Below are 11,378 nucleotides of genomic sequence, written 5' to 3'. Positions count from 1 at the left end.
ACCCTCCAGCTGCTTCTTCCTCCCTCCACTCTCTAGCCAGTGGCAGAATCCAGCCCAGGGGACAATGACAAGTGTACTCAAGAGAGAGAAAAGTCAAGAAGTGCACTGCGTACTCCTCTGGCTGTGCAGGGCTGTGACTGTCTAATGAGCAAGGCTCAAGCCCAATGCACCAATCTTGGTCAGGGCCACTGAGACCTGGCAAGGTCCATACATCCCGGAAGCCACCATAAGAGTCAGTGTTTAAGCTAAAAGAAACGTAATCTCAAGACTGTTCTCAGGGATTGTCTTGGCTAGCATTTTATTCTTGTGAATAGACATCACGACCAAGTCAAGTCTTGTAATGGACAACATTTAATTGGGGATGACTTACAGGTTCAGAGGTTCAGTCCATTATCATCAGAGCAGCAACATGGCAGCATCCAGGCATGCTTGGTGCAGGAGGAGCTGAGAGTTTTACATCTTCATCCGAAGGCTGCTAGCAGAATACTCCCTTCCAGGCAGCTAGTTCTAGGGTATTAAAGCCCACACCCACAGTGACACACCTACTCTAATGAGGCCACACCTAATAGTGCCACTCCCTGGTCCAAGCTTTATACAAACCATCACAGAGCTCATCTCAATAGTTCATTACTAGAGAAGTTTTTCTGTGCAGGGCACCCAAGGCTGTGAGGTGGAGTTCCCTCTTGTGTGTGAAGCTGGCTGTAGGTGCTGCTTCCTGCCGCTGCCCTGTGCCATTAACAATCCATCTTCTCTTCTTGGAGAGAGTGAGAGGAGGGGAAGGCAGTCTGAGTGGATTTTGGTCTGCCTTTTATGGTTACCAAAGCTAGATCATTTTAAGTTTTACTCAAAATCCCCAGAACATAACTGTAGTCATCTAGTGTCTCGCTTTTTTGTTGTTGTTTTTGTTCTTGGAGGGGAGATTATGGTTGTCTGTTTATCTGTTTTCATTTCTTTAAGGGTTGTTTGCAGGCTTTCTTTTTTGTTTTTTGTTTTTTCGAGACAGGGTTTCTCTGTGTAGCCCTGGCTGTCCTGGAACCCACTCTGTAGACCAGGCTGCCCTCGAACTCAGAAATCTGCCTGCCTCTGCCTCCCAAGTGCTGGGATTAAAGGCGTGCGCCACCACCGCCCGGCGTCTGCAGGCTTTTTTATACTAGAGTCTTATTTGTGAATTTTGGACAAAATTTTGTGATTAGAGTAGATTTGTTCTTCTCTGAATGAAAAAGAATCTTTTTATTACTTGTGATTATGAATTATTATTATTATATTATATATGAGCATTTTGCCTGCACGAGTGTCTGTGTATCATGAGCATACCAGCTGTCTGTGGGGGCCAGAAGAGGGCATCAGATCCCTGAAACTGGATCTACAGAGGGTTGTGAGTAGCCCAGCTATATGGATTGCTGGGAACTGAACCCAGGTATTCTGCAAAAGTAGCAAGTGCTCTTAACTGCTGGGCTTCTCTCCAGCCCCAGAAACATCCTCTTTAAACAGGCTCTATTGACTAGCACTAGATTCTAAATGGCATGTGTGTATTTCTCACAGTATTTCTGCCGTTTTCTTGGGAAGGGGTTTTAGTTTGTTCAAGAATAGTGGTGCCGGGCGTGGTGGCGCACACCTTTAATCCCAGCACTCGGGAGGCAGAGGCAGGCAGATTTCTGAGTTCGAGGCCAGCCTGGTCTACAAAGTGAGTTCCAGGACAGCCAGGGCTATACAGAGAAACCCTGTCTCAAAAAAAAAAAAAAAAAAAAGTGGAGGGAGGTATTAATTGTTGTATAGTGAAAAGGAGTCTACACCCAGGCAAGACTTGGGTAGCCTCCACCTTCTCATATCACAGAGGGAAAGATGATGCCCATAGTCCAGCACCCCAAAGTCACAGGGAGGTGACAGGAAAAGGGGCTGTCTCTGCCTGTGTGGGGAGCCATGATCTCAGGCTCCTTAGAAGCCTTGCAGCTCCCCTGGGCCCAGCCTCTGCATAGAAGACACAGATGGTCCAGAAAAGATCTGATGGCACAGGCAAGTACAAACAAATGCCCATGCTAAAGAGCAGGTGCAACAGAGGGTCCCAAACTCCACCAGCCACCTACCACTGAGTGAGCCGGAAGCTGGAAAGGGCTCTCCGTGGTGCTGTCAGAGGTCTTGTCCCCTGAGAACGCTTGAGGATTCTCTATGTATTGCCCGAGCTTTTGTCCCCGCCAGCAAGAACACACTCAGGACAACCGGAATCTTCTGCGGCAAAGCTTTTATTGCTTACTTATCAGGAGGGAAGACCCCGAACGTGAAAATGGCGCTGCTTATATAGCCCGCAGCGTGACGTTTCAGCACCTGATGTGGCGTGACAGTTCCTGATTCATTGCTCGCCCATCACCCCATTACTACCCCGCGAGATGGGCAGTGACTAGGCGTGAGTTCACTCTTGCACTTGCGCATAAGGCTTATTTACTAGTTAGGCGCAGTGGAAGCCAGCGCCATCTTATAATGGCGATTGCTCGCGGCACGGCTCTCCACATCTATGCATTTCATTCTAGCACCTGAGTATATGCTACTAACACTTTACATTTTTGAACATTTTGGAAGTACTCATGGCTATCCACACAGGGTCGTCTGCCCTTTCGGGTTACCTGGGACATAGCATGATACCTGAGCCCCAGATAAATCAGTAGCCCAGCCCCAAGCCTAGCCTTGCCAAATATTTAGCTAGTTTTAGCTTCCTAATGCTTATATGAGAGTGAGTGGGTAGACTGCACCAGGTGATAGATGACCAGGCTGGGTGTCCATGAGGCACTAAGGACAGGAAAGCTACTGTCTGATCCAGCCTGGTCTGCCTACCATTCTTTATTCTCTTCCCCTGTCTCCTCCTCCAAACTGCACCTGAGAACCTGCAGCAGGAAGAGCATGAGGGAATGTCTGTCTACAGGGGAAGAAGAGAAATACAGGCAGCACCTTCCCAGAGCTCTTGTGTTCCTTGAGGCTTAGACTGCCTTTCTCATTTCCCAAGTCTATGTTGATGTACAAGGCCAATCTCAATGAAGGAGTCTAGATTTCACCCTCAGCCCATTGGGGCAGAGAAGATACCCACTGTGGTGTCTTGTTAAAAGATAAGGAGAAAAGGACTATGTTATGTAAGAGGGAAAGGGGTGCCTCCTCGGGCCCATGCTGAGGTATCCCTTCCCCCTGAGGCACCAGCCACAGGATAGTATAGTATAGTATAGTATAGTATAGAATAGAGTTTATTCAGGGCATGGGGAGGGGAGTTGAGAGGATAGTAGAAACAGAGGGAGATGGAAAGGGAAAGGAGAGAAGTAGAGGCCAGCCATGAGCACATGGAGAGAGAGGGGGAAGGGAATGGGGAGAGAGGGGGAACGGGTGAGAGGACAGAGGGAGAGCAAGAAGGCAAGAGAGCAAAAGAAAGCCGAGGGGGCAAGCAAGCCTTTTATATGAGTCAGGCATAACCTGGCTGTTGCCAGGTAACTGTGGGGTGGGCAGAGCTTAGCTGGGATAGCTACACCCAGAGTGAGATTTCATCTGCCTTCCTTCACAGAGCCAGCCCTTATTGGTGCTGAGCACTATGACCGTTGTAACTGCTACTCATAACTACCCATCATAACTGCTCGATGGCCAACGCGATGCCAGCTCAATGCCATGGGTGAAGACCACTGCTCCCTGTTTGCTTCCAGGAGACCCTTTTTTCCCTTGCACAGATAGGGAGGCTACAGTGACTGCAGAAGCAAGCAGTTTCCAAGTCTGGAAGGTGGGGTGGGAATGGAGGGAGTGGCAGGGGATTTGGCAAGCAGGTGGGCAGCAGCCAGGCCAGCTGGGCCTCACATCTGCACTCACACACCTGTGGGAAACAGCCAAGCTGACGGTACTCCAGCCCTCCTGCCCCACATGGAGTCTACCTGCCTGTCCCCCATCTCCTGTCATTACTCACTTACCCACTAGGTGCTTTGATGGGAGAAATTCAGGGCTATAAGTGGGCAGCTCTGATGAGGGGCATTGGATTCCCATCTCCCTTGAAAAAGTGGGGGCTGAGGCAGCCACTTGGATCTGTCACAGGAGGTTGGCAGCCCTGTTTGTGTTCTTTTGTGTTCCTGGCTTTTCTGTTTCTCGCTCCAGGTAGCACTCTGCAGACCTGCCATGTTCTCATCCTGTAGGTGGGAGACTGAGGCCGAGAAGTCCCTGTGCCTCAGATACGGGGTGTGCCTACAAAGGCAGCTCTCCTAGGGGTGGTCTGCAGCCTCTTCCTGTACTCTGAGTACTCCACTGGCTGAAAATTGCAACTGCCTGTTGTTGTCATGGTGACTGGTCCTGTGATTCCATCCTGCAGTGCTATGTGCCCATGGCACCCAAGGCAACCTATTTCTGCAGGAGAGAAAGTCTACTGAGGGGAGGAGGGCTTGTACCATATCCCACCTCTTCCTAGGCCACTGCCCTCTCTGCTCCTGCAAAATAGCAAGCCTCCAAGACTCTTGAGTGTTGACTCCTGGCTTTTCACAAGATAGCTGACCTGTGCTCACCTCCCAGCTCCGCAGGAGCCCGGCCCAGTGCCAGGCTTTTGTTTGACCACTGTCTATTACATGGGTACGGGTACACAAGCGGCATCCATTTAACCCACCCTGGAAATGTGCAGTTGGGACCTTTCCAATCTCTGGCTGTTCCAAACCAATCTGCAGAGAATAACCTCAGACATATGCCACTTTGCACATGTGAGACTATTTGAAGGAGAAATTCCTAGAAGTAGCATTACTGCGAAATGAGTGTGCGCACCATGTGGCGAGTACGAGCCAAGAGACCGACTCAGTGTTTTGTCTGGATTGTTTTGTTTCATCTCACTCTAGGCCTAAAACAGGGGTCATTTCTATCATCTCTCACGTAAATGCAGGTCCAAAGCAGTTTGGGAACTTACAATTCACTGTCCAGGCCAGTGTGGTGGAACAAGGAGAGAACCTGCAACTCCCCTATGGATGCGTGGGCAGGCTGGCCCAGGCCAACAGGTACTGGCAGAGGGATCCCAGTCCTTCTCACTTCTTACTCAATCCCCTTTCAAGCTTTGCCTGCCCAGGAGCCCTAGACTAGCCCTCTTCAGAACCCCCCAGGCTCTCTGCATCCTGACACTGGCCTTCCCACCTAGTCATAGAGCAACCCCCACCCCCTCGCCACCCCTGCCTATGAGCTACAAGACAGTGCCCTTGATCTAGCCACCTGCACCGTTCACAGTACCATCTTTTGGTCTCGACTTTCTTTCCCAGGTCCTGTCAACGTCTAGTAAGACTGTGGGTTCACAGAGAGTCAGAGCGGAGCAGCATGGCAGCAGGCCCTGGGAAGGACAAAAGGAGAGGCTAAACTAGCTCTGGGACCCAGGAAAGCGGGCTGCCTTCATCTGAATCACAAAAAGGTTAGCATGCAGGCAGAGGGGGCGGCTATGCTCCGCCCTCATTTGCATGACAAAAGTGATTGCCCAACGGCTCTCCCGGGCTTTGTTGTGATCTGGCAGCCCTCATGAGCACAGCCTCGGGAATTGTTCCCTAGCACAGGTCGTTCCCTGGCTCCAAAGCCACCCCAGTGACAAAGCCACATTGTAAGGCCTGTAGCAGCTGCCAGCACCTGCTCCCAACCCGCTGTTGTCCTGGGTTCCCGCCGTGTACCCACTGCCTTCACTAACCATGGTCATGGTGTCACCCCCCCCCTCCCCAATACTGTGACGGTAGAGGAATCTTGGCTTGTCCCCAGGGGTCTGGAGAATAGGCCCTGGCTAAGTAATGTTGAGGTCTCCAAGGTCACCAGTGGGGAACAGTGATTGTAAGCTTAGGAGAGGAAAGAAACACGTACTTTAAGGTGTGCTAGGCTGTGCCAAGGCATCACATTCTCACAGTGAATGCTCCCAGGTTTTTCACACGGGGGAAATGGGCTCAGAGTGGCTCACTAACGGGCATCAGCCAGCAAACCAAGGTTCCAGGGGTTCAGACCTTAGGCAAACTGCCAAGGTCAATTGTCCCTTTCCTTTCCCAAGTATCTCAACCTGCCCTCCCCTCCTCCCCAACCATCTCCCTCAGCAGCCGAGCACATGGCCTCTCTGCCCTTGCCAAGTGCCTTGGATAGTCATTACTTCCTTCTTGGGTGCCGCCCTCCGGCTGAGCGTCCCACACCTGAGAGCACCTTATTAGTCCTAGGCTATCCTGGCCACAGCCTCCAACACACCCGAATTCCCTTAGCCTTTGTCAATACCCAAATTCTTGTTATCTGTGAGCCTCCTGCTCACATCTCACCTTCCTCAGAAGCCATCTCTGAGTGCCACCTCTCCGTGTACACTCCTCTGTCTTGGCAATGTGCACTTTTCGGTACTGATAAGACCTGGAAGCCACGTGGTAGTGCCTACAGTCAGCCAGCGCCCAGGGACCTCAGTTGCTTTAGGCTATATATTCCACAAGATAACCATGTGGCTACTCTGACTTGTAGGAGACGTATTTAACTATGTCCCGCGCTTCAGGGGCACAGGGCTGTGTTAGTCACAGTACACTGTATAATCATGGATCTCTCTTGAGGCCTTGACAAAGACATGAACTGTGCAGAGGGGTCGGATAGGTGTGTGTCCTTGTCAGGGATGGCATGGATTAGGAACAGGGAGCCGTGCTTTCAGCTTGGAAACAGCTGGATGTTATTTCTCCTCAGAGCAGAGTCCTGCTCCTACAGGAAACAGCCAGTCTTCTTAGTCCCAAGGAGAAGCCCCTCTTCTTCTCTCCATAAGATCTCCTCTTGGGAACCCCATACCTAACCCATATAACAATCCCCCTGGGGGAAGAGGCAAAGTGGAACAGAAAGGATCCTGGCAGAGCCCAAGCAAAGCTGCTGAGTGACAGCCTGCACCAAGCCTGGGTGCCACCAAGCAGGACAGGACATTGAAATGAACTGATTGTGCAGATAGGGAGGCAGGCAGAGGCCAGGCCTCCGGAGAATTAGACGTTAACCTCTACCAGGGTGGACCAGAAGAAGAAAAGTAATGTAGGAGAGACCCAAGGAGAAGCTGGAGGTGGGTGGGCTGGAGTACAAGAAAGGGAAGACCAGGTCACTGCAGGCTTCAGTGCCACACCCAGAACAGGCTTGCTGGCCTACATGTGGTCCTGGGGGAAACTCAGTATAACCAGGAAAAGATAAGAGGAGGGAAGGTCAAGGACAGTTCTTTAGGGCATCTTTCTTCCTTTCTTTTTTTTTTTTTCCTTTGGTTTTTCAAGACAGGGTTTCTCTGTATAGCCCTGGCTGTCCTGGAACTCACTTTGCAGACCAGGCTGGCCTTGAACTCAGAAATCTGCCTGCTTCTGTCTCCCGAGTGCTGGGATTAAAGGCATGTGCCGCTATGCCTGGCTCGGGCATCTTTCATCTACTCCTGTGAAGGGGTCTGTGCAGTCCAGCCCCCTCAGTCAGGCTCATAGTGAGAGACAAATAGACTGACAACACTCTCAGGAGAGCCTTGGAATCTCAGAAGCTACCAAAGGAGCCTTTAAGCCTCTGTTCTTCCTCTCCATTGCAACCTGACGGGAAGGTATCTAATCAAATCTTCAAGAGGACTCGGTACTTAAGGGAGTTCTCTAAATAGTGCAATGTCCCACAGCCTGGGTAAGGCAGTAGGGAGTGTACCAGGATGCCCTGTGGTGAGTGTTGTGGGAGATCCTATATGGACTTTCTCCCAGGCTCATGCTCCACTCTCTGATCCTGGCACTGTGGTGTAGCAAGTGCTCACCATAGCCAACAGGAAGCCAAACTCTTTGGGAAATCTGTTGCTTGGGGTTGAGGGCTGGTCATCTGCTTCGACCACATGCCTGGTTTTTGTTTCTCATTGCAGGCCCTGAGCTGGAGCCTTGGCATGTAACTCCTAAGCAGAAAGCTAGACTCTGCATGGTAGAGCAGCCATGAGAAGCATCTAGAAGCTTTCTCATGTACTTTCTAGTCCAAGGAGAGCCACTCCCAAAAATCTGATAATGGGAGATCCTGGTTCCTTAAGAGATGGTTGACCCTGTCTTGTTACTTGTAGTCCAATGGGACATCCTGGTTCTTTGAGAGACAGTAGACAGTGTCCTGTTACCTATAGCCCAAAACTCTGTGTGTGTGTGTGTGTGTGTGAGAGAGAGAGAGAGAGAGAGAGAGAGAGAGAACCCAGAGTCATGAAGCATAAAGCTAAAAGCCCTAGTCCTCAAAATGTTTGTATCTACTAAACTGGGTTTATAAACTTGGTGAGTTAGTTTTGACTATCAATTTGCCATAATTCAGAATAATCTAGGAAGAAAAATATCTCAAGAGGAATTGTCTAGATTAGGTTGGCCTGTTGTCTGCGGTTGGAAGATTTACCCTGAACATGATCAGCAAGCACTATTTCAAGGTCTGGGGCCTTTCTCTGAATGAAAGCAGAGAACAGCTGAGCACACCGGGCAAGCATCCACACAAAACTCTGTTTTGTACAGTGGATGTGGCTAACTGCTTTAAGTTCCTGACACCTTGATGCCCGTGCCTTGGTCAACAGCAACCTGGAATTGAGCCAAATACACTCTTTCCCCCTGAAGTTTGTCTTGTTAGAGTGTTTTATCACACCAACAGAACAAACTAAAACAAACTTTGAATCAGAGTAGAACTTCAGCAGAAGCCCTAGCATAGCCAGCATGTAACCCACTGGGGTCATCAAAATGGGTTTCCTCCTTGGTAGGACTATATTCCTGCTGCATGTGGGCTTAGGTGGCTGTAATAAAATGTGGCAGACCATGTGGTTCTGACAACAGATGTTTCTGTCTCACCATTCTGTAGCCTCAGACGACTGAGAAGTCCAAGGTCGAGGTGCCAGTAGACTGAAATCAGTCAGTTCTACAGAGGCTGCTCTGCTCATTCTTATGTGGAAGAGACTCATTTACGCCCCTGCACCCCTTTTCTTTGTTTCTCTCTCCTTACAAGGACACTGCTCCTATCATGATGATCATGAACATCCACCTTCTCAGTCAAAGGCCCTATTTTCCTAATACCACCACACAAGGTGGTAGGACTTCAACATTTAAGCTTAGGGGAGACTCAGTCTAGTCCATAGCCATTTGGGAGAGCACTGGTCCATTCATGAAGTCATTGTAGGGAGCAGATGGGCCCCAGAAGCCAAGTGCTTAGCATCAATCGGGCAGACACTGGGTTCCATCAGTATCCTCCAGGAACATGCCTAGTACCTGCTCTACCACCCAGTTGCACCCTCACTCGAGATGTTAGTTTCTGCCTTGAAAGAATGGCATGGTACTGGAATAAAATCTGGGGAAGAAGAGAAGCAGGTACCCTGGGAGCTGATGGGAAGGGTCAGCCTTGCTCCTGACTCTATCCCTTCCAGGTTAAATTCTACCCATACAGTGGGCTCATGGGGGAGGGTGTGTGTGTGTGTGTGTGTGTGTGTGTGTGTGTGTGTGTGTCAGTTTCAGCTTTTTCTGCTGGCCCTTCATTCTTCAAGGACAGACCCCTGGGGGGGGGGGCATTGTTCTTGCCAGTAATTCTCTCAGGAAGTCACCCTGAAGACACTACTAGGCAGGTGAGCCAGGTTGGCTGCCCAGAGAGGCTCTCAGATCCTATCTACTGGGGGTAGCCACTAGCAGGGGTCAAGAACACCCTTGGCCTTCCAAAGGAATACCCAAGGGGACCCAACCCATAGTGCAGGGTGCAGCTGGTTCTAGTTGGGTGACCTTGACCATCTGATGTCATCATCCTGAACCAGCACGTTGTCCTCTCATCTTTTGATGTCAGGAGGGACTCCTCTGCCTGTTGCAGGGCCAGCCTTTGTGGAGGGAGGTTTTCCAGTCTAAACAGACATTAGGCTACCATGGTCCCAGCCAATGTCACAACTACAGGCTCCTGAGACACTCCCCAGCTTAGCCATTTCCAAATCCACAGCCAGTAAGGAGCTAGTGATTCTTGCGATCTCAAGGCACTGGCTCCTGGGAGTTTTGTTAGGCAGCGATACAGGCATGTAATTAACAGTAGCAGTCACTGTGTGTAAGATAGCATGGGGTGGAGGAAAGAGCAGCAGATAGACAGTTCCTGTCCGAAGATAGTGGGGATTAATGACACTTCTTAACTCTCTTGAGTTTTACATGTATTTCAAATTAAATAAGGCTATGAAAAGGATGTAATTTGAGAGAGCCCTCTTATTCCCCTGACCCCAGGGAGGGCCAGTGCAGGGCTTAGCTCTTCTTCATCTCCACAGGCCAGTGGCTCTGAGACCTCAGCTTCTCTCTTCAGGTCCTTGGTACAGATAATGACTGGTTGCTTGAAGTCACTTCCTGTTGCTTACCAGTTACCTGAAAGGCAATTAAATCTGATATCTGATGGTCTCTGGCTCTCTTCCCCTTTCCTTGCTGGGGCAGCTTGTACTTTCCCTCTTAGCTTATCAATGGCCAGTGATTATGCGCCCACTGTTTTACATATGAAAGAAGCTTCATACCTCACACGGAAAGCTTGTTACCAGCTGCCAGAGAGTCAACCTCAACTAGTACTGTAGTTTGGAAATATTTTAAAGCAGCTTATTTCGTGATAAAATCAGGCCTGATAGCTGCAAAGTCCCCCAAGGCCCTGCCCCTTGCTGCACGCTTTGTGGAGGACCTGAAGGACAGAGTTGTCTAATCCCCATGCTAGCAGGTAAGATGCCTTGCCCATGCTGCAAGAGTTCAGCAGCTCACAACCATTCCATGTGCTGAGCATTCATGACACCAGATAAGGCCAGCAGCTTCTCACTTCTGCTCTAGCAAGGACAACTGCTCCCTTTGTGTCTGCCCAGCTGAACTGGTCACTAGAACCAGGTGCACAGTCCTAGGAGCCATTGCAAGGATCAAGGGACAGAGCCTGCAGCAATCCAAGGGTCCTCTAAGAATACAGTTGCTCATCAGACAGGATCTTCAAAGAGCCCCAGGCATTCTGTTCGATGATACACATTCCCATCAGGTAACCAGTTTCTTTAAGACTGGAAGCAGAGGTTCCATGATGAGGAAGGGACTCTAGATCCAGTCTAGGCTTTGGTTCTTGTGTGTGGCTTCCCAGAAGTCTCTTCTCTGGCCAGTTTTCTCACCCAGTGAGCTGAGAAGGGAGAACACTCTCCTTGTGTGTCAGAACGGCACATGTGCTGGGCTCACTATTGTTGACCTTGGGCCTGGCAAGAATTGGAGTCAAAAGCATGAAATGCAGCAATCGACCCTGGGCACCCACCCAAGGGAGAGAATTACATGTCATGAATGTCAGATGACCAAGGAGTGGGAGAGGAGGGGACACACACAAGAAGGAAGCATTGTCACTGAGACCAAGCTCCCTTAGATGGTGACTAAAAGGGTGTGTGTGGGGGTGGGTATTGATGTCAGTGCCAGGCTTGGGAGTGGGGG

The 11,378-nt window shown here is 50.1% G+C and overlaps 1 long non-coding RNA gene and 1 pseudogene across 1 annotated transcript; one reads left to right on the top strand and one right to left on the bottom strand.

The window, feature by feature from the left end:
- The first annotated feature begins 590 nt into the window (after nucleotides 1-590).
- Nucleotides 591-794, top strand: Gm51514 (annotated as a pseudogene).
- A 2,544-nt stretch (nucleotides 795-3,338) lies between these two features.
- Nucleotides 3,339-6,306, bottom strand: Gm39024. Its single transcript, XR_882156.1, has 3 exons — nucleotides 6,264-6,306; nucleotides 5,218-5,314; nucleotides 3,339-4,359 (listed from the first exon to the last, which is right to left on the bottom strand). It is a non-coding gene; the product is annotated as a predicted gene, 39024 (long non-coding RNA).
- Nucleotides 6,307-11,378: the final 5,072 nt, after the last annotated feature.

This window comes from Mus musculus, chromosome 7, assembly GCF_000001635.26.
Source record: "Mus musculus strain C57BL/6J chromosome 7, GRCm38.p6 C57BL/6J".
In the NCBI taxonomy this organism is placed as follows: domain Eukaryota; kingdom Metazoa; phylum Chordata; class Mammalia; order Rodentia; family Muridae; genus Mus; species Mus musculus.
The sequence above is the reverse complement of the archived record's forward strand: the minus strand, read 5'-3'. Positions and strand labels throughout refer to the sequence as shown.